Source organism: Oncorhynchus gorbuscha, linkage group LG18 (genome assembly GCF_021184085.1).
Source record: "Oncorhynchus gorbuscha isolate QuinsamMale2020 ecotype Even-year linkage group LG18, OgorEven_v1.0, whole genome shotgun sequence".
NCBI lineage: Eukaryota > Metazoa > Chordata > Actinopteri > Salmoniformes > Salmonidae > Oncorhynchus > Oncorhynchus gorbuscha.
In genome coordinates this window covers 60,962,148-60,977,108 of record NC_060190.1, presented here as the reverse complement: position 1 = coordinate 60,977,108, position 14,961 = coordinate 60,962,148, and the positions used below count along the sequence as shown (strand labels likewise).

At 40.2% G+C, this 14,961-nt stretch overlaps 1 pseudogene; it reads right to left on the bottom strand.

Moving 5' to 3' along the window:
- Nucleotides 1-1,982: 1,982 nt before the first annotated feature.
- On the bottom strand, nucleotides 1,983-13,767 carry LOC124003546 (annotated as a pseudogene).
- Nucleotides 13,768-14,961: the final 1,194 nt, after the last annotated feature.

Sequence of the window (14,961 nt, the reverse complement as noted above, 5' to 3'; positions counted from 1 at the left end):
GGCTGAAATATCCTTTGTCTCTTTGTTGCCTTTTAGATTTCAAATTGATTGTGCTGCTTTGGAGACACCAAATGTTTCTTAACTGATGCCATGTATGGGAACCGGGAGTGTGGAGAAGTGAATCCAGAGAGATCACAGTCCTGCTATGTAATACACGATCTAAGTGCACAAAATGCTTCCAATGGATCGACAGTGGACCACACAGGTACTTCATGTGCTTCAGACAGCTAGTCTTTCAAAGTGAATGTTCAACATTATCTGGGGGATGCTATGTATTCTCAAAGCTATGTGTTATGTTTTCATCCCCTCACCTAGGAAACTAATATTGCACGTTGTAACATGGTATTTTCTTCCAAATTACAGCATCTTTGACAGAGGACAGCACTTTGTCAGACCGGATTCACCATGAGGACAGTCAACCATCTTTGACTGATGTTTCTGCCAATGAGAGTTCCTGCCTGCTACCTATTCATTCTACATTACTGACAACAAGATTAGGTATCACGTTGAATGAAGATTGAAGCAATCTGTACACAAGAATGTTGTACAAGATGACATTGCATTAGCTGAAAGTGTAACCACTTATTTATCAATCTAATTTCATATCCCATAGTACCTTACTAACGGACAAGACAAATGAAGCACAACAATGGTCTGTGGCAAAAGAACAACCACAGCCCGGGTAGTGGGTTCGATTCCCGGGACCACCCATACGTAGAATGTATGCACACATGACTGTAAGTCGCTTTGGATAAAAGCGTCTGCTAAATGGCATATATTATTATTATTATTATTTCCCCAAAGTTGACCACCTCAAAGCTTTGCCCACCATACCAAATGAGACCGCCACCCACTTCAATATGGAAGAGCAGCTACAAAACCTCTGCTGTCCAGATTAACCAAGTGGATGGAGATGGTGAGAGCCTTTTCTGAACGTGAAGAAACAAATTACTTCCAGATTTAAATGTAGTTTTGCATTTGTAGTTTTGTATTTTCCTCTTTACAAATGCCTTCCAATCCATGTTTCCCTGCTTCCTGTCTTTTCACATCCTTAGACCTGTGTGCCGCCATCCTTTTGGCATGTCTTTTCTGTCAGCCTTGGGACTGTTTACTGGCCACGGGGGAAAGGATGCTATGCCTGTGCCTCATCCCTGTGTTCCTCCCTGCGCTCCAGTGTGCTGCTGTCAGCCTGATTCCCTGGAACCTTTGCTGGACATGACCCATCACTGTGCCTGCTGTGGGTGTCTGGATGCCCACTGCTGCCCGTGTGTAGATCCAGGTTCTGAGTGCTGTGTCTGTGATATCTGCATGCAAGCCACAGAGTGTGTGGATCTAGGCATGGAGATCTTACAAATGCTCTTTCACTAACCTGGTTAGTGTCAAACGATTATGAACACTGTCAAGAGTCAGATATTGTAGAGATGGTGTAGGGCCAAACTCAAAGTACAGAAATTAATCTGCTGTAATGACATTTAATTTAGATCTTGGGGGAACTGACAAAGCCTACTTGGTTCTTTGCATTTCTAAATCTGCACTGGCAACATGTTTTTCTAACCAATGACTCAAGGTGGACCACAAAGTGAAAGAGAGCTAACCACATACAGACAACTCGGTGATACTTTATTGCTGATAGGGAGTGAGACTGTTGAAAGAGAGGGTACCACTTCACTCTAAGTATAGTTAATTGAGAGTAGTGATTAACTAAACCATAAATCTGCTCATATACAAATGTACATTTACTTCAGAGCAAAGTGGTGAGTGGTGAGTGAGGTGGGGGTGTGGTCAATTATCTGGAGTTTTTGGCAGCAAGGAAGGCATCAGCATTTGAAAGGACAAACAAAAAATGTTAATAGAAGGATGGTAATATTATGGACAATCGACAATTCCATTGTGAAATACCATGATTAAATAGACCAAGCATGAAACTGTAATTGCATCACTGCAGTGAAAAGCATTAAACATAGGCAATGTTTTTTCCTGATTTTTATTTAGTTTAAAATAAACAAACACACCTGACAATAGTGTAGATTTAGACAGGTTACTTATCTGAGCATAGAAAAAGATAGTAATTCAATACACATTCAAATATAAAAGGTGTCCAACAATATATTCCCTTTAAGGCTGTTAGAGGTTTGCATTCCAGTAAAAGCAGAACCATAACTGAAAATCAGAACAAAAATATATATTTTTTTCTAAATGATTCAAATTATAGGATCTCATATCAAACCACAGCTACATTCAAGTCACAATGAATGAAAAAATGAAATTGTATGTGTCAAATCGCCAGTTGGCAACCCATCTGTTAAGGGATTAATTGACACAAACAAACACTACAACTTGCATTAGAAACAGATAAATCAGACAGATATTGCATTGTTTGTCTCAAACATTTTCATCTCCATAAAAAAAAAGCCTGTGTTAGGAGAGTACACTGCAGGGATCTTCCTTGACATGGAGGAAAGGCACAATTGTTTCAAGAATGACAAGCATCTGGGAAGCATCAATGGCAATAGATAAAACAGACATGGAAACATATTCCTAAACATATACAGGTAATGAATGTACTTGTCTTTGAAAAGCTTGTCAATACAAATTAAAGAAAGAGTATGAAGGCAAGAGGAGTGTTAATAACCATATACAGATTTCAGTCTCTGGAAAAAACATGGGGAATGTTAGACAGTCCCATGACCATACACATTTTCAGATTAGAGGACTAAGGAAAAAGTAGTGGAAGTAGCGGCAGGGTAGCCTAGTGGTTAGAGCGTTGGACTAGTAACGTAAAGGTTCAAATCTGAACAGGCACTTAACCTACTGTTCCTAGGCCGTCATTGAAAATAAGAATTTGTTCTTAACCGACTTGCCTAGTTAAATAAAAGGTTAAAAAAAAAAAAAGTTAGACTTGGCCTCTATGTGACTTGGCCTTGGAAACCAGCTATATAAATCTTATTCAACATTATCATATCATCACAAATGACCATCTCAGAAATAGATTACTGCACACAACCCAGTACATGTTTTTGCAACACAAACACACATGTAGCATGCAGTGTTTCAGAGATTAACATACGTTAAAGCTATACGTCCATTTACTATATAACAATATATAACACACCCATATAATGACGTAAATATATTACCATTCTGTGAAAGGTGACCTGCTTTGGCTAACTGGCTGCAGTAGCTTTTGTTTTACTTCTCTCCTTCTCTTGGTCATTGTTAGTTGAGTTACTGATCAGCTGTACAACCATTCAACAGACAAAAGCGTTAAAAGTAAATGCATAGACAACAGGAAAAGTCACAACAACATGTTTTGAAAGTAAATGTAAGATACAGTAAATCTAGATTTCTTTTGTTTTTACAGGTCATCAAATATGTTTGTTTTTTTATATCACAAACACTATGTGCCATATTTTTAATAAATACTACTTTGGTACATTTTCTGTTAGACAAACCTTCTGAGATGTGTAAAAATAGACAGACTTTAAGCTAACAAATCCTGATTCAAGTCAGTAAAAAAATATCCCATTTCAATAGCACACCCGTTATGTAGTTCATGCCAGTTTCACTAAATAGATACAAGAACCTCATTGCTCTCACACAAGTTGCAAAGTGCACAAAGTATACGCTCTATAAGGACCAATAATGTACTTGACTAAACCACCACTATTTCCTCTTTAATTTCTCTACAAGGAACTCTGGGTTGAGTTGAGGCTTGCAAGAAACAGAACAAAAATCAATGTCCATAATCCATATCCAAAAACAAATTTGACTATTTTCTATTTGAAAATGATTGCATTACTATTGATTCATGTACTGAAAAGCTTTTGTTTTCTTTTTCTAAGATCAGGGACCGATATTAAACTTGGTAAGAGAGGAAAGGATTGTCATTTATTTTGTACTGATGCATGATTCAGATCAAAGTCCTGTTTAGTTAAACAATTGGATGTTTGTTTTAAAGCAGAGTCCAGTGCCATATGCAGTGTTTTAACTGGGGGCTCTTATTTTCCTGTGCTCCTCCTCCTTCCCTAGCCCTCTCATTCCCTAAATCCCTTCTCTCTCGATCAGCTTGACCCTAACAAGACCCTTTACAAGTCCTCCTCCATGCTGAAGCTGCTCCTATGACTGCTGGTCTTTGAGGCACCTGGTGACACAAAAACAGTGGGTCCACCCTCTCAGGGGACCGTGTGCACCCCTCATCCATGACGATGTCCCCCAACCCCACGCCTGGGAACAGCCCAGCATTGGAGGGGTCATCCAGCTCGGCAAAGCGCAGACTGCCCAGGTCGAGGGGGCAGCCTATGGTCACACCCACAGGGGAGTCAGAGGAGGGTGGAGAGAGGAAGGAGGTAGGGATGGGTTGTGCCATGTCTGCATCACCCAGGCTGAGAAAGGTTTGGGAGCAGGCCACTCCAGTTCTGGGCCCAAGTATATGACCTCCCTGCTGAAGGTGCTGCTGCTGGAGGAAGGAGGGGTCTGAACTCAGCCCATAGGACATCGAGCTGGAGAGTCCATGAAGCTGAGCCTGCACTTCCAACTCCTTCACAAAATAACAATAACAGAAATAAGGGAACATTAGTAGCAATCACTAAATACATTTTATGATAGCATTTCTTACTTTTTTCTACAAAAACGGACCTGGATGCGCAGCATCAAGCAGTGGTTAGCATGTTCCAGCTTCTTCTGACGCATCTCTACCTCCTTGGCTCTCTGCTGCTCCTTCTGCAGCTTTCTGATGTAGTCCACTGAGGCCTTCAGAATGGTGCCCTTATTCCAGCGCAACTCCCTACAGCCATGAGAGAAGGTTGTTAAAGAGGAATATCAAATCTGTTCCAAATTGAATATTGCTTTTCATGGCCAAAATATTAACTGTAATTGAGATTTCCTAGAATTAATTTGTGTGAATAGCACAACTGATTAATTCATCCAAAGTAAATGTCCTGAATAAGAATTAAAGAATGACAAACTCACGAGTCCCTTGAATTGGGTATTATGGACCCCAGCTCTGTTATGCGGTCATTGATGTTAAACCTCCGCTTCCTCTCAACTGTCAAGAGAAACCATGCAGACAAAGAGATTGAGAAATGAAACTCACTGCCACTCCAAGAGGAACAAGAGTTGGCTAGCATCATAGTGGGGTAAGAACAATACAGAAGTGAGTAAAAAGCTTTGACTCACTGAGGTTATGGTTGTCTTTCTTCTGTCTCTCTTTCACCCGCGCTTTGTTATCTGCATCTTAAATATAACATATACTATAAAGGTGCTGCCGTGCAATCTAAAAAACAATTATCTTGCCATTTACACAAGTTACAATTGAACCCTCCCCTCTCAATAAAATGGAAAGTTACGTAGGACATTACATAAGAAGTGTATAATCCAAACAAACATGCTCATCTCCAGAGCTATATAAAATAAGGATCAGGGGCCTAGTAAAGGAAAAAGACTATACCAGAGTATTCCCTTTTAATATGGGTTAGATCCGCAGGGCAGGAGTTGCTGACAGTGAGGGTAGGTGCTGCCATTCCAGGACTATGGTTAATTTCCAGGAGGTTCCAGGGGAGCTGTAAGAAACAGGGAAACCCCTGCATTAACATCAAAGCAAACAATGTTGAATACTAACAACCTGGATGAGCTTCTTAAGGAAACGAATTAAACTAAAATTAATTAATTCATATTTGTATTGTCTTACATTTTCTTATCCTTTGTGTACCAGAATACTAATTTAAGTATCATAACTGTCAAAACAAAAAGATAATGGTAGTTCAACACCCTATTTTCCCAATAAATCAAATAAAAAAAAATCTTTATGTTGTCTGTAGCTTGTGAGGTGTGGAAACTCTTTGCTGCTTTTATGTATTTTGTTTCATTGCTTTATGTGTTATGTTGCTGTCTGCGTGCTATGTGTTGCTTGTCTTATGTTGCTCTGCATGTGCTCACTGCTCATTGTTTGTCGGTATTGTTATTGTAGTTGCTTTTAATAACCTGCCCAGGGACTGCGGTTGAAAATTAGCCGGCTGGCAAAAACCAACACTTTTACTGAAACATTTACTGTGCACTGTTCCCTGTATTTAAAAAATATATTTTTAAAAAATAACATGTTTATGTACTAACATCTCTTGTAAGAACTATCCTGGTAGAAATAGAACATGTATAAGCTAGGCCATATTGTATTACTGTACTATATTTGGATACTATATAAGGATACTAAATTACCATATCACAGGTTGGTTGGCTTATAAAGAACATAATTTCTAGCAAGTCATCGCAATTTCATATAGGCCTAATAACCTTGTAGAACCTTCGATTAACAGTTATCCAAAAGCATTAGCGCATTTGAAACAAACAAATCTGATAAGTGTTGAGGTAGGCTATAAATCCTGATAAATGGCTAAATGTCCATTCTCCTTAACAATGCCATTTTGCTACCTTACAACACGATTGATTTACCTCAATGTTCTCGCTTTTTTCCCCCCATGCTCCTGAAGCAAAACCAAACTCCTAATTTTCCGATGCCGGGCGCAATCTCTTCAATCCCTTTCCCTATAACAACTTGACTGTTAAAATAGTTGCAGAATTTTCAGAACCCTCTTTACATTGTCCACCATTCCAACTTCACACGCTGCCATGCCCTGCATGCTTTGTCCTACTCTCCTCTCTCCTGGTTGCTACCCCACCCAGACAACACTGGCTTGATGAGTCCTAGTTAAGTGCCAGAAGTGTATGTTTACTCCTACAGCACCACCGAATTCCAGTTTGAGAATATCAACAAAGACAACAGATATAGCAAGATAATTCCAAGAATGACAGGCTGGTTGTTAATTGCATTTCACTGAATGATTGGATTAGCCCAAGTGCAATGGACAAAAACACTGATAAATATACATTTCCACATACTGTACTAGGCAGCTGTAGCCCCAATTCAATTAATGTCATGAAATCGTCACTGAAAAGATACAGCTATCTGGAAAGATACACACACCCCCAATCAATACATAGAATAACTTATCAGCTTCATAGAACACCCAATAAAAAGAGACTTCCGAGACTTACATTTCCCTCACTAACTCATCAACTATCTGAGCAGCTAACCGATCGCTGTGCTGTACATTGTCCATCTGTAAATAGCCCACCCAATCTACCTACCTCATCCCCATATTGTTTTTATTTACTTTGCTGCTCTTTTGCACACCAGTATCACTACTTACAACCAATCATCTGCTCATCATCATCTGCTCATCTATCACTCTGGTGTTATTCTGCTAAATTGTAATTACTTTGCTACTATGGCCTATTTATTGCCTTACCTCCTCATGCCATTTGCACACACTGTCTATAGACTTTATTTTTGTCCTACTGTGTTATTGACTGTACGCTTGTTTATTCCATGTGTAACTCTGTGTTGTTGTTTCTGTCACACTGCTTTGCTTTATCTTGGCCAGGTCTCAGTTGTAAATGAGAACTTGTTCTCAACTGGCCTACCTGGTTAAATAAAGTTGAAATGTAAAAAAATATATATATAAGCTGCCAGTGTAGTATTTAACAGTAGACTGTGACACCAAGCCAACAAGGGCAAGATAACAAAGGCACGCATCCTAGTTGTGAGACCTCAAGCATGTCCCAACAGAACAAACAAAAATGTAATTAAGAAATATGTGACCAGCAGTCTAGACATTTAGCCTAAACTTTCATTGAAAATACAGTACCAGTCAAAAGTTGAGGGTTCGGAGGGTTTTTCTTTATTTTTTAAAACTATTTTCTACATTGTAGAATAGTAGTGAAGATATCACAACTATGAAATAACACAAATGGAAATATGTAGTAAACAAAAAAAAGTGTTTACATTTTTTAAATATATTTTATATTTGAGATTCTTCAAAGTAGCCACCCTTTGCCTTTGTTGCAAGTTCCAAACCCAACAATGCAGTAATCAATATCAATGTAGCACTAAAAATAACATAAGGTAGAACAAAAACACATGAGAAAGTAATATGCTATATAATGTTTCTTGCAAGCCAATGTGAGTGGTGTATTGCAGTGTAATGGTCTTCAGTCATACTACATACATTTGCATTTTAGACATTTAGCAGCCATACTTATCCAGAGTGACTTACAGTAGTGAGTGCATACATTTTTTTATACTGCTCCCCCGTGGGAATCGAACACAAAAGCTCTACCAACTGAACCACATGGGACATACCTCCTCTTTGTTGGATCCCAGGTTGTGTAAAGCCATGGAGCTGTTGGGAGCTCTGCGGGCTATGGGATCCATCTCAGGGGCAGAGCTAGACAGGGCCAAGGGAGACACACCCAGGGTCTGAATTGCCACCTTATTGCAGAGGGTGGCAGAGAGATGCTGCTTCACCTGCTGCCTCTGAGACTGCTGGATGTGAAACTTGGTGGGGTTCACCAGGTGGGTCTGCACCTATCAGATTGAAAATGTAGAACATGTCAGTCAAACAGCGAACAGAGAATGACAACTTAGTATGGAGGTTATACGCAGCAATTTAATGGTATAGCAAGCCATGCTGGTGTAGTTCCTCTGGAGAAGCCTTTAGAAGTGGAGCCTCACCTTCAAAACCTCCACGGGCACCTGTGCGGAAAGAGGGCGAACGGCTATTGGGGGCAGAGTGACAGCGATAGCAGGGGCGGAGTCAGTTGCCCTGAGCTGAGCCACAGAGGCCTGCTCCTGGGCCTCCTGTCGCTCTTGCTCCTGGGCTTGTTCCCGTATCAGCTGCTGCCGAAGCAACACGCGTGACGACATGGCTCAGAGTTCGGTTGCAGCCTGGATTCAAAAAGGAGAAGGAAGAGAGGTGAGATGTCCAACAGGACAACGACCCTAAGCACACAGCCAAAACAATGTAGCAGTGGCTTCGGAACAAGTCTCTGAATGTCCTTGAGTGGCCCAGCCAGAGCCCGGACTTGAACCCAATCAAACAACACTGGAGAGAACTGAAAATAGCTGTGCAGCAATGCTCCCCATCCAACCTGACCAAGCTTGAGAGGATCTAGAGAAATTGGGAGAAAATCCCAATACAGGTGTGCCAAGTTTGACACAAATTTGTTGTGTCAAACTCAAGAAGACACTAATCTGTAATTACTGCCAAAGGTACATCAAAGTAAAGAGTCTGAATACTTATGTATAAAATTATAAATTATAATTTACATTTGCTAACATTCCTAAACTTGTTTTTGCCTTGTCATTATGGGGTATTGTGTATAGATTGAGGGGGGGAAACAATTTAACCAATTTTAGAATAAGGCTGTAACATAAAATGTAGTCAAATTCAAGGGGTCTGAATGCACTGTATATGGCAATACTCTCATCACAGTAAGAAGTGAACAATTCTGCCTCTCCAGCTAGTGCAGGATCAATGAGTTTGCCAGCTAACTTGTCCAAATATGTGGCCTACTGCATTAGCATCAAATAGCCCCCCGCGATATGCAACCAATATACACAACAAAGGCTAGCTTTTTCAAACAGAAATTTGCATTCTGTAGCACAAATTCCAAAAGGTTTTGGAACAATGTAAAGTCCATGGAGAATAAGAGCACCTCCTCCCAGCTGCCCACTGCACTGAGGCTAGGAAACACTGTCACCACCGATAAATCGGAGATAATCGAGAATTTCAGTAAGCATTTCTTTACGGCTGGCCATGCTTTCCACCTGGCTACCTCTACCCCGGCCAACAACTCTGTACCCCCCATAGCAACTTGCCCAAGCCCCCCCCCCCCCCCCCGCTTTTCCTTCACCCAAATCCAGATAGCTGATGTTCTGAAAGAGCTGCACAATCTGGACCCCTATAAATCAGGTGAGCTAGACAATCTGGACCCTCTCTTTCTAAAATAATACACCGCAATTGTTGCAACCCCTATTACTGTTCAAACTCTCGTGTCGTCTGATATCTCTAAAGATTGGAAAGCTGCCGCGGTCATCCCCTTCTTCAAAGGAGGACACACTCTAGGACCAAACTGTTAAATACCTCTATCCACCCTGCCCTGTCTTTCTAAAGTCTTCAAAAGCCAAGTTAACAAACAGATCACAGACCATTACAAAAACCACTGTACATTCTCCCCTATGCAATCTAGTTTATGAGCTGGCCATGTGAGCACCTCAGCCCCGCTCAAGGTCCTAAACAATATCATAACCGCCATTGATAAAAAACAGTACTCTGCAGCAGTCTTCATCGACCTGGCCAAGGCTTTTGACTCTTTCAATCACCGCATTCTTATCGGCAGACTCAATGGCCTTGGCTTCTAAAATGACTGCCTCGCCTGGTTCACCAACTACTTCTCAGATAGAGTTCAGTGTGTCAAATCGGAGGGCCTGTTGTCCGAACCTCTGGCAGTCTACGGAGGTGCCACAGGGTTCAATTCTCAGGCCGACTCTTTTCTCTGTATACATCAATGATGTTGCACTTGCTGCTGGTGATTCCCTGATTCACCTCTATGCAGACGACACAATTCTGTATACTTCTGGCCCTTCTTTGGACACTGTGTTAACAAACCTCCAAACAAGCTTCAATGCCATACAACACTCCTTCCGTGGCCTCCAACTGCTCTTAAATGCTAGTAAAACTAAATGCATGCTTTTCAACCGATCGCTGCCGGCACCTGCCCGCCCAACTAGCATCACTACTCTGGATGGTTCTGACTTAGAATATGTGGACAACTATAAATACCTAGGTGTCTGGCTAGACTGTAAACTCTCCTTCCGTGCTCACATTAAGCATCTCCAATCCAAAATGAAATATAGAATCAGCTTCCTATATCGCAACAAAGCCTCCTTCACTCACGCCGCCAAACATACCCTCGTACAACTGACTATCCTACTGATCCCTGACTTTGGTGATGTCATTTACAAAATAGCCTCCAACACTACTCAGCAAATTAGATGTAGTCTATCACAGTGCCATCCATTTTGTCACCAAAGCCCCATATACCACCCACCACTGCGACCTGTATGCTCTCGTTGGCTGGCCCTCGCTTCCTGTTCGTTGCCAAATCCACACCTTATCTCAGCTTACTGGTCACCATAGCAACACCCACCCGTAGCACATGCTCCAGCAGGTATATTTCACTGGTCATCCCCAAAGGCAAGTCCTGCTTTGGCCCCCTTTCCTTACAGTTCTCTGCTGCCAACGAATTGCAAAAATCACTAACTTTAAGCATCAGCTGTCAGAGCAGCTTACTGAACAGTGCACCTGTACACAGCCCAACTACCTCATCCCCATGTTATTTATTTTTGGACCCCAGTATCTCTACTTGCACATCTATCACTCCAGTGTTAATGCTACATTGTAATTATTCCACCATTATGGCCTATTTATTGCCTCATCTCACTAATCTTACTACATTTGCACACACTGTGTATAGATTTTTCTATTGTGTTATTGACTGTATGTTTTGTTTATCCCATGTGTAACTCTGTGGTGGTGTTTGTCACACTGCTTTGCTTTAGCTTGTCCAGGTCGCTGTTGTAAATTAGAACTTGTTCTTAACTGGCCTACCTGGTTAAATAGATTACTTTTTAAAAATGTTATACTATTATTTTTTGTGGTTGTTTATAATGGGCATCGTCTAATTGACTCAACAACCCAAAACACACGCAAATTATGTTCCTTATAATCTGAAAAGCAATAGTTCTGTTTGGTTGTTTATCAAAGTTAGCTGGCTAGGTCACTAATTGAACCGGCTTTGTAGTATAACCCTCTGGGTCAGTTAGCTAACTGGCACTTTCTGACCAAGGTGGTAGGTAACTTATGGGCACATTTAGACTCTCGAGGCAAACGATCAGAACTAAGTTAGCCGTGACAACTGTTAATCAGAATGCTTGATTGAGCCCAATAATATACTAAAGAAGTCCAAGGAATTAAACGTGAATAGATTCTCAACTGCGGTACGGTTCTAGAAGCAAAGCCCTCTACTTTCATGTCACACTTTCAGAAATGCAAAATATACACTTACTTTACACAGTTGAAAGTTGACAATTTTTCAGTTACAACATGTTTGTGGCATCCTTCCATTACACACAGGTGTTCTGAGATGCCGATAGCTAATTAGCACAGGTAGTCGCCGACTTTGTAAACAAGCGATGTAAAATGGAAATATGGCCGTGTAGGAACGCTATCCATAAAGTCTATAGTTATTTTGTCTTTAGAAAATTATTTTTCACTAATATCAGTTACCTTCCATATTTTTTCCAAAACTGTATCGCTTGCGAGGCGTACTTGCGTTTTTAGACAGAGCTTCCGCCACAGTCTGAGCGGCCACATAGGATATAACGTTACATTGAATTAACTAGTTTGATTCCAGTTAAATTATTGAACAATCCGTATTTGAAATCACTTGCAGTGACTGATTAACGTTAGAAAATAAGTAAAAAGTGAAATGGGTTTTTCTGGCATGACAGGCTGCCTAGTTAGGCCATATCGATGTTAGCTAGCTAAGGTTACAAAATAATGAATTAAGACTGTCGTTATGCAAAGATCTTCCAGTGCCTAGGCGTTGCTGACGCCGGCCAGATTTTACATTGCATGGAAACGTTAGTTAGGTATTTTACGTATCAGATAACCACATACGCTATTGCAATCTGTCATTCACTTGACACGACAAAAAAAAACTTTTTTATTTCAAATATTTCAGAGAATATCAGTCACCATTCTGGCAGAACAGGCTAAAGTAGCCATCTTCGCTTGCTAACACAGGCCAGCAAGTTACCATATCGAAACAGGACGTTTTGTCAATTTGACGAGTTTAAAAAAAAAACTGACTGGATAATTCGTTATTTGTCAGCTCTGCATTTCGCGTGCAATATCGATTTCTGGCGAGCTAGCTCGCGCTAATAATGTGCGATTTCTGAATTAATTTTACATTCCGCAAACATAGCAACGGAATTGGCTTGTCAATGATGCTGCTGCACGGACCCGTACACCTCATTTCAAACGTTCTGTTTAATGTCAAAATAAGTCCCTCCTTTTGGTATATGAGTAAAACATTACAGTACACTTGTTATTACTGTCATTTTCCAGGAAGAGCAATTTAATTTATTAAATGAACCCGACCCAATATCAAATTAAATGTTACTTATAACCAAAACTACACTGTTGTAACGACATTGTCCTGTTCGGGAAAAAAGTAAGCCAATTTTATATGCTGGTAGGTGAACAGGCTTTCCAAAAGTTCAATCAGAAATGTTTGGGTGAGACAATTTGAAACACGATAAAAGCAATTTGTGGTATTAGAACAGCAAATTAAAATGTCTAAGTTTACTTAAACTATTACGCAGTGGTTGCTTCAGTAAATTAAACCAATAGACTCCTAAACAGTTTGCTTCACAAATCAATTTGTTTTATATGCACAGAACACACATGGACTTCGTTCAAACACTTTAAAGACACACCCTCTTCCACTTACAATCGCCTTATGACCTTGAGGGAATCCCCGTCGCCATCTTGGCGGGCATTCCAAATGATTAGCCAAGCAAGGGAATGTTGCAACATAAGCCAATTATAAGACAATTATGTTCGCTCCGGGGCCTGAAGCTCCCCATAATTCAATTCTCAACGATTGTACATCCGTTAAGAAAAGTCCGCCAAAAATGTAAACCTCAACGTCAATATGGAGTCAACATAAAATAAAAAACAAATAAGTTAAATTGTGCAACTAATGCAAATGACGGCACAAACACGTATCGTAAAACATTTTCCTTCTACAGAAGTTCCAGCTAGGCAAACTAAAATTATCTAATTAATTTGCTAGCTATCATACACTAGGCATACATTAATAATTATATATTTAATGTACGTAGACATGCACTCATAATTGACAGTAGCACTAATAAAGCGCCCACAAGCTACCGGTAGCTGAAAACACAATTATTGCGGGATGAACGAGTGACGAATTTCCGGGCAAGGGTGGTCCGTTTAAAAAATCATTCATTCATTCATTTCTTTTTTTTCTTCTTTTTTTAACTGGACCATCCTTGGCCGGAAATCCCATTTACAAATCATTCCTTCACATGAGAATGATGAGTTGCTTGAATCTATAGAGAAACATATACTTTATTGTGTGGCAGGTAGCCTAGTGCATTGGGCCAGTAATCAAAAGGTTCCTAGATCGAATCCCTGAGCTGACAAGATAAACAGCTGTCGTTCTGCCCCTGAACAAGGCAGATAACCCACTGTTCCTAGGCCGTCAATGTAAATAAGTGTATGTTCTTAACTGACTTGCCTAGTTCAATTTTTTTCAATGGTTATCAAAATTTCAGAATTCATTATTATTGATAGGAGGGGACTTTAACATTACTATAGATAATTCAACTGATAGATGGCCCCCAGGTAGGCCAACCAATCAGAATTTGGGTTTAATACTTTTCATGGAAAAGTTTGATCTTGATCTCTGATTGATATATGGAGAAAGAGGTTTCCGGCTGACAGATCATGCACTTGGAGTAACAAAACAGGTTCCAGACAATCCAGAATAGATTTTCGGCTTGTATCCAAATGTATTGATATACATTAATTATACAAATATTTGTACTACTCCCCTCACAGACCATAGGGCCATTTACATTGATATCGAAATATTTACCCCTGATACTAACCTTGGTAGGGCATCCTACTGGAAGCTAAGTAGCTTATTATTAAATAATGATATAGTTAAGTTTGAGGTTAAAGATCTGCTTTCACACTTTTGGGAAAAGGCTTGTGAAGAAACATTTTATTGCAAGAACTGGGAGCTCTTTAAATTTGAGGTGTCCAAATACCTTAGAAAATAGGGTAGTAATCTTGCTAAGATCTTTCTCAGAGGCCCCCAGCTGGCCTCTCAGGGGAGGAGAAGATGGAACTGATTGAGTTACAAAATAAACTGGATAATATATATAGATTAAAAGCAGAAGGAGCCTTTATTAGATCTAGGGAAAAAATGGATTGAGGAGGGAGAACAGAATTCGACTCCTGTGGTTAA